Here is a 7,039-nt window from a genome sequence, read left to right as displayed (position 1 = left end):
GACCCCCAAGGGAAAAGAAAAGGCTAGGTGGCAAATGGTAAAACCAATGTTGGGCATTGCTGGAAAAGCTTTACTTAAGGCGAACTATCAAGGGGTTCCCATTATAGCTCAACCGCGTGAGGAACGCAAAATCCGGGAACATAACACCGATATGACGGAAACTAGAGCGGCAAGAGTGGAACAAAACACCAGGCATAAGGCCGAGCCTTCCACCCTTTACCAAGTATATAGATGCATTAATTAAATCAGATATATAGTGATATCCCAACAAGTAAATAAATATTCCAACAAGGAATGGCCTCCAATCTTCACCTGCAACTAGCAACGCTATAAGAGGGGCTGAGCAAAGCGGTAACATAGCCAATCAACGGTTTGCTAGGACATGGTGGGTTAGAGGTTTGACATGGCAATTTGGGAGGCTGACAAGCAAATGGTAGGCATCGTAGCATTGGCATAGCAAAAGAGCGAGCATCTAGCAAAGCAAAGATAGTAGTGATTTCGAGGGTATGATCATCTTGCCTGAAATCCCGCAAGGAAGAAGAACGAGTCCACGAAGAAGACAAACGGATGTAGATGAACGGGTCCTCACAAACGCGACGTTATCGAAACCAACCCGAAGAAGCAACACCGGAAAGAAGCAAACAACATAGTAAACAACCACGACATGAACATGGCAGGATGCACAATCAAGTATGATGCATGTCCGGTTTAAGTATGCATGGCATGGCAAAGTGCACAAACAATCCTACAAATTAAGTGGAGCTCAATATGCATCGGGATGCATATTGACAAAACACCACATCAATTATTTAGTTCTCTCTCGTTTATGTACCCCAACAATATTAAATGTTGATTAACATGGCAAGAGGTGAAGCAAATGAAAACTACCTATCTAGTCAAGGTTAAATGAGGCCGGAAGCAACGAACAACAATTCCGGAAACTCCTCATATGCATAATTTAAGGTTTGGTACTGTTCTGCCCTAAACATTATTTTAGAGTTGTTTAACATGCAAAGTAAGGCCGCCATGTTAAACTAGGCAAAATTCTACCCCATTTACATATAAAGATTATTAAAATCAGAGTTACGGTTATTTAGTTATGAATTAAATCATTTTAACATGGCATAGGAGCAAAATAATGCAAACAACATTTTTAACATTTCAAACATAGATGAAAGTTGGATATTATTAATCTACACAAAATTCTGAGCAAGTTTCATATATAAAACATTTTAAACCGATGCACGGTTAGTGAGTTATTAGATGCATGAACTAGGAGGACTATTCTGCAAAACTGGCAATCCCTGGATAAATGGGCAAAATCGCTCCGCAGAAAAAACATGAATCGGACCGAATCTGGGCAAGCCCAGCAGCAGAAGGAAAAAAATGGGGCGCTGGGTGCTCTCTCACCACGGGCTTCGGCCCGGCTGGAGGGGAAGCAGGCCGAGGCGGGGGCGGCGCGCTGGGCCGGATGGAGCTGGCCTGGGAGGCCAAGGCGGCGCTGGGCCTTGGCGCCTGCGACTGGAGAGGAGGCCTGGCGCTGGCTGCGGGAAGCTGGGCCGACGATGCTGGGCCTTGGAGCTTCGGCCCATGCGGGGAGGAGGCGGAGGCGCTCGTCTCCCTCGATCCCAATGGGATCCCAGAGGCAAGGGCGGCGGCGCCCGAGGTCAACGGCGAGGCGGCAGCGGCGGCTTGCCGTCGGGGAGGAGCAGAGGAGGCCCCTGAGGTGCGGATCCGGACGGGATCCGTCCATTTCCGGCCACCGTGGTGAAGATCCGGCGACGGAGGCAGCAAGGCGGCGAGAGTCGGCGCCGGCGACGAGGCTCAAAGGCGGCGGCGGAGGAAGACTCGGGCGGCGGCGGATCTGAGTGGCGGCGGGGAGACTCGGGCGGTGGCGACCGATTGGGCTCCGCGGGTCGGATCCGGGCCCGGCGGGCCTAGCGCGGTGGAGAAGGAGAGAGAGGACGGCGGCGCTGACGTGGCACACCGTGGTTGGTCGCGGCGGGCGGCACGGACATGTCCGGCGCGGGAAGAAACGTCCGGCGGCACGGATCTGAGAATTTTTAGGGTTAGGGGAAGAATGAACCGCGAATTTCGGAGGGGGGTGTATATATAGGCATAGAGGGAGCTAGGAGAGTCCAAATGAGGTGCGGTTTTCGGCCACGCGATCGTGATCGAACGACCAAGATGATGGAGCAGAGTTAGGTGGGTTTTGGGCCAAATTGGAGGGGGTTTGGGCTGCAACACACACGAGGCCTTCTCGGTCCCTCGGTTAACCGTTGGAGTATCAAACGAAGTCCAAATGGTACGAAACTTGACAGGCGGTCTACCGGTAGTAAACCAAGGCCACTTGGCAAGTCTCAGTCCAATCCGGAAATGTTTAATCCCCACACACAAAAGAAAGCTCGAAATGACCACCGGAGGAGAACGAAGCGCCGGAATGCAAAACGGACAACGGGGAAAATGCTCGGATGCATGAGACGAACACGTATGCAAAAGAAATGCGCATGATGACATGATATGCAAAGCATGACACGCAAGCAATGACAAGGCAACAACAACGAATAACTGAACGACACCTGGCACACCGGTCTCGGGGCATTACAACACTCCACCACTATGAGAGGATCTCGTCCCGAGATCTAGAATGGCACCGGAGGGACAACAGCAGAGAAAAAGAAGAGGTAAAACTAAGTTGCTTCATTGAAAAACGAGTGAAACCAAAGAACCTTACAAAGGTTGAACAAGTTCGAGAAAAGAATACAACGAAGGTGAACTAGGTCGAAAACACTCCGTTAGAAAAAAGGGACAAAGAGCATTGCGAAAAACCTTGAGGTTGCAGGGCAAGATATATATTGAAAACACTCCGGTTAAGGAAGGGGATCAAGGAAGACCAAATTCGGGCATCGCTCCGGTTGAAACGGAAGGCAAAAACTTGATAAAATGAAAAGAACTTGAGCAAAAGGGCACGGCACTCCGGTTTAATGGATAGGCATGAAAAAACACGATCCTGACAAAGCAAGAAGATGGGTTGGAGAGAGCAACATCACCATGCCTCCGGAACGCAGGGAAACAAGATCTTGAGGGAGCACACTTACAACAAATGCTAAAACGGAGTTGTTGGAAAACCAACAACGAAAAGAATAAGCTTGGTATGGTCTTATGAAATGCATCTCAAATTAAGAGATGAAAAACCTGCCACTTCACGGGAAAAAGAATTGGATTGATAAGAACAAGGAGACGAGAAAAGCTATTTCACCGGGAGGATAAATGAAGACTTGGGTCATTGGTAAGCACTGTAAATAGCAACAATCCTTAGGGAAGGTTTTAGGTGAAATATAACCCAAGGTAATTCCAACGAAGAGGTTGATGGATTTGACATACCTCATTCCTAACAACATGTGGGTCATGAAACATGAACTCAAATTATCAAGAATGACATAATACCACCTCAAAAGATTAGATAGGAAGAACTGCACTCCGGATTACAAGATGAAGAATGCTTGAATTCCTCTGAAAGGAATCTCAATGAACACTTCGAGAAGGAGTATCAAACGAAAAGAAAAAGAAGTTGAAAACACAAAGTGAAACCTTGTAATGATTTAGATGGATCTCCGTGATAATTAGAGCTTGGAACTCCGGGAAAGAAAGATGAACAAAAGAAATCAAGACTTTTGATGACCCTTCGGAATAAGGAATTGAATTCACTCGATGAAACAAGAATAAGAATTACATTATGCTTATCCTTCACCAATTAAATTGATGACAATCAACGGATTTGACATATTACTTATTCTCATAGAAAAGATTAAGAGAGATATATCATAAATTTGAGAACGTCTTCAACGAACCATCGGTAGGAATTTGGAAGAACGAATAAATTGATAAAGAAGACCAATCTTGAACGAACCACCGTAAGAATTGGAAATGAACGAAGGGAAGATAAAGAAACACCGGGAAGAATTAAGCAAATGAACGAAGATGCTTGAGAGGATTTAGATACATGAGAACGAAGAGATCAAGAACTTATTAGAGGATATTTGATTGATGCACCGATAAAATTAGGAGGATGAGAGCTGAAAGCTGAGAATGAATAAACATGAATTGATGGACTCCGGATAATCAAACTGAGACGGCTCTTGAATTACTCCGGATAGGTGAAAAGAATTCTCACGACCAAAACAATTATGAGAGAATGGCAACAAGCTAGAATCACGAATCTTGAAGAGAATGGAGCAAGATTGAGAGAAAATCTTCTTCGGTCTTCAAAATCCGAGAATGACGACGAGAAACACCACCATGAATTATTTAGACACTCTGGAATGAAGAATGGAAAGGTTGAGCCAACGATGAAAAGAATTTGAAAGATCTTGGAGAAATACATTTGACTCATGATAATTCATTCTTACGTCAAACTTTGAAAAGAATTTGAGAATAACTCCGGGAAAATAAGAAGAGTCAGGTAAGATCCTGGAAAAAGACCTGTGGGTTAGGGCCCACTCAAAAGAAACACCGTTGAATGATTTAAAAGATAGATTGCACCGGTTGAATTAAATGACTTGGATGAGATAACAACCTCGAAAGATCTTGAACAAAAGCAGAGTGGAAAACATGAATCTTCGAGATATCATGAGCACACCGGAATAATTGAATAGCGAGAGGTGAATGATAAAGAGGTGCACCGGTAAGAAAAGGTATTTGAAATGAGGAAAAAGGATATGATCAACACCAAAAGCTTGAATTGGTTCCATCGGAGAAGAAAAGAATGAAGAATGACGAACTAGTAGAACATCTCCTTGAGAACCACCGGGTAAGAATATTGACGAAAAAGAATGGAGTGACTTCACATGAGTTGAATGGATACCCGATGAAGAAATATGGGTCCTCGAAGAAACAAAAAAGGAGGGAGGGTGGGAAAAAGAAAGACAACTTGGAGATGGATGAAACAAACACCGTTCAGAAGAAACTGATATTTGATCTTGCAGATGTTGAAGTGATCGGATCCACTTGAAGAGAAGCACACCGGTTAAAAGGACTGACAAAGACAATCTTGATGATCAAGAAGGATTGGTATTCACATCGAAGTATGAGAACACCACTTAGACAAGGGATGGAATCAACATTTGACTTCGAAGCAACTTGAATGACACAACTCAAAACAAAAAACAAAGGATTGGCTTGCAGAATAAGCCGGAACAAACATATGATAGAGATTTCGTCCGAAGTTTTCGTGGTGGGGCCTACACGGGCTCGATCGTACAACACCATCATGTACAAGGCAGTGCACATGACATACGAAGCGTCCCCAAGTCGGCATAGCCAAGAACTCTTTAAGACACAACGAGACCACTGTAAAACCGACCGTGAATAGGCGGACCACTAGACGTCGAACCCCAATTTCATATCATACATCTGTCGGAAAGATATCCTACGAGCTACTTGAATTCCCACCTATGAAACTCCCGAAATTTTCCGGTTATGCAATCGGGTGTTGGGGATACAGGGGAAGCATAATATCTCACCCAAACTAGCAAATCCTACATCCAGCTGTATCCATCCTTCAACACATAACCAAGAAACCCTCGAAAATCATCTACCTCAACCTTCGAAAAGCATCCGTTATACAAGTTATGGCGATACTCCCGAACTCCCGCCCCAGTACTGGGTGGCGTCGAGGTTATCTCACCAACGAACTGCATAAAAGAGATTTTCGATGTCGGCGTACTAAACTCAGGTATTCCAGAACTGCAATGATAAAATTATGACGACAACACCTCAGAGCTCAACTCCCCGGGACACTTCCACTAAACCCCTGACAGGAGGCACCAAGACAATGTTCTCATCATAAAACCATCGGAACGATTCCAAGATACCCGTGTGATCCTAAATTTTTTTTAGTGAAATTTGAGAAGAGAAGAGTCAAAACTCTATGTCAGGATGCCTTACCAGACCGATGAGGAGACTGGGAAGTAAAAAGAATTCCTAAACTCTCCGATATATAATTCCTAATGACTCAAAACATTTTTCTAGACACAACTCGGCCGCTAAAAACGATCAAGCAATGGGGCTCCTAAGGTTGGCGAAGGCTCTGATACCAACTTGTAACACCCTCGATGCGACTATATCTCCCACGTGTCGAGGCACGACTTAGAGGCATAATCGCATTGAAGGCATATGTCGCAAGTGAGGTAATCTTCACACAACCCATGTAATATAATAAGGGAAAGAGATTACATAGTTGGCTTACAATCGCCACTTCACACAATTACATGAATAAAGCATTACAACAACCAAATACAATCAGGGCCCGACTACGGAGCCAAAATAAAAGAAGAACCCCAAATGCGACAAAGGTCCCCGATCGACCCCAACTGGGCTCCACTACTGATCAACTAGAACGAAAACAACACAAAGGACAAGATCTTCATCGAGCTCCTCCTGAGCTTGGTAGCGTCATCTGCACGGACTCATCGGCACCTACAAGCTGGTTTTGGAAGTATCTGTGAGCCACAGGGACTCAGCAATCCCGCACCCTCGCGATCAAGACTATTTAAGCTCATAGGTAAGGCAAGATATGAGGTGGAGCTGCAGCAAGCGACTAGCATATATGGTGGCTAAACATACGCAAATGAGAGCGAGAAGAGAAGGCAAAGCACGGTCGATAAAAGTATGATCAAGAAGTGATCCTAGACTACCTACGCCAAGCATAACTCCAACAACCGTGTTCACTTCCCGGACTCCGCCGGAAAGAGACCATCACGGTTACACACGCGGTTGATTCATTTTAATTAAGGTCAAGTTTAGGTTTTCTACAACCGGACGTTAACAAATTCCCATCTGCCCATAACCGCAGGCACGGCTTTCGAAAGTTCAAATCCCTGCAGGGGTGTCCTAACTTAGCCCATCACAAGCTCTCACGGTCAACGAAGGAATAGACCTCCACCCGAGACATTCCGATCAGACTCGGTATCCCGGTACAACAAGACATTTCGACAGGGTAAAACTAAACCAGCAACAGCGCCCGAATGTGCCAATAAAT

Source organism: Triticum dicoccoides, chromosome 3A (assembly GCF_002162155.2).
Source record: "Triticum dicoccoides isolate Atlit2015 ecotype Zavitan chromosome 3A, WEW_v2.0, whole genome shotgun sequence".
Classification (NCBI taxonomy): Eukaryota; Viridiplantae; Streptophyta; class Magnoliopsida; order Poales; family Poaceae; genus Triticum; species Triticum dicoccoides.
The sequence above is the reverse complement of the archived record's forward strand: the minus strand, read 5'-3'. Positions refer to the sequence as shown.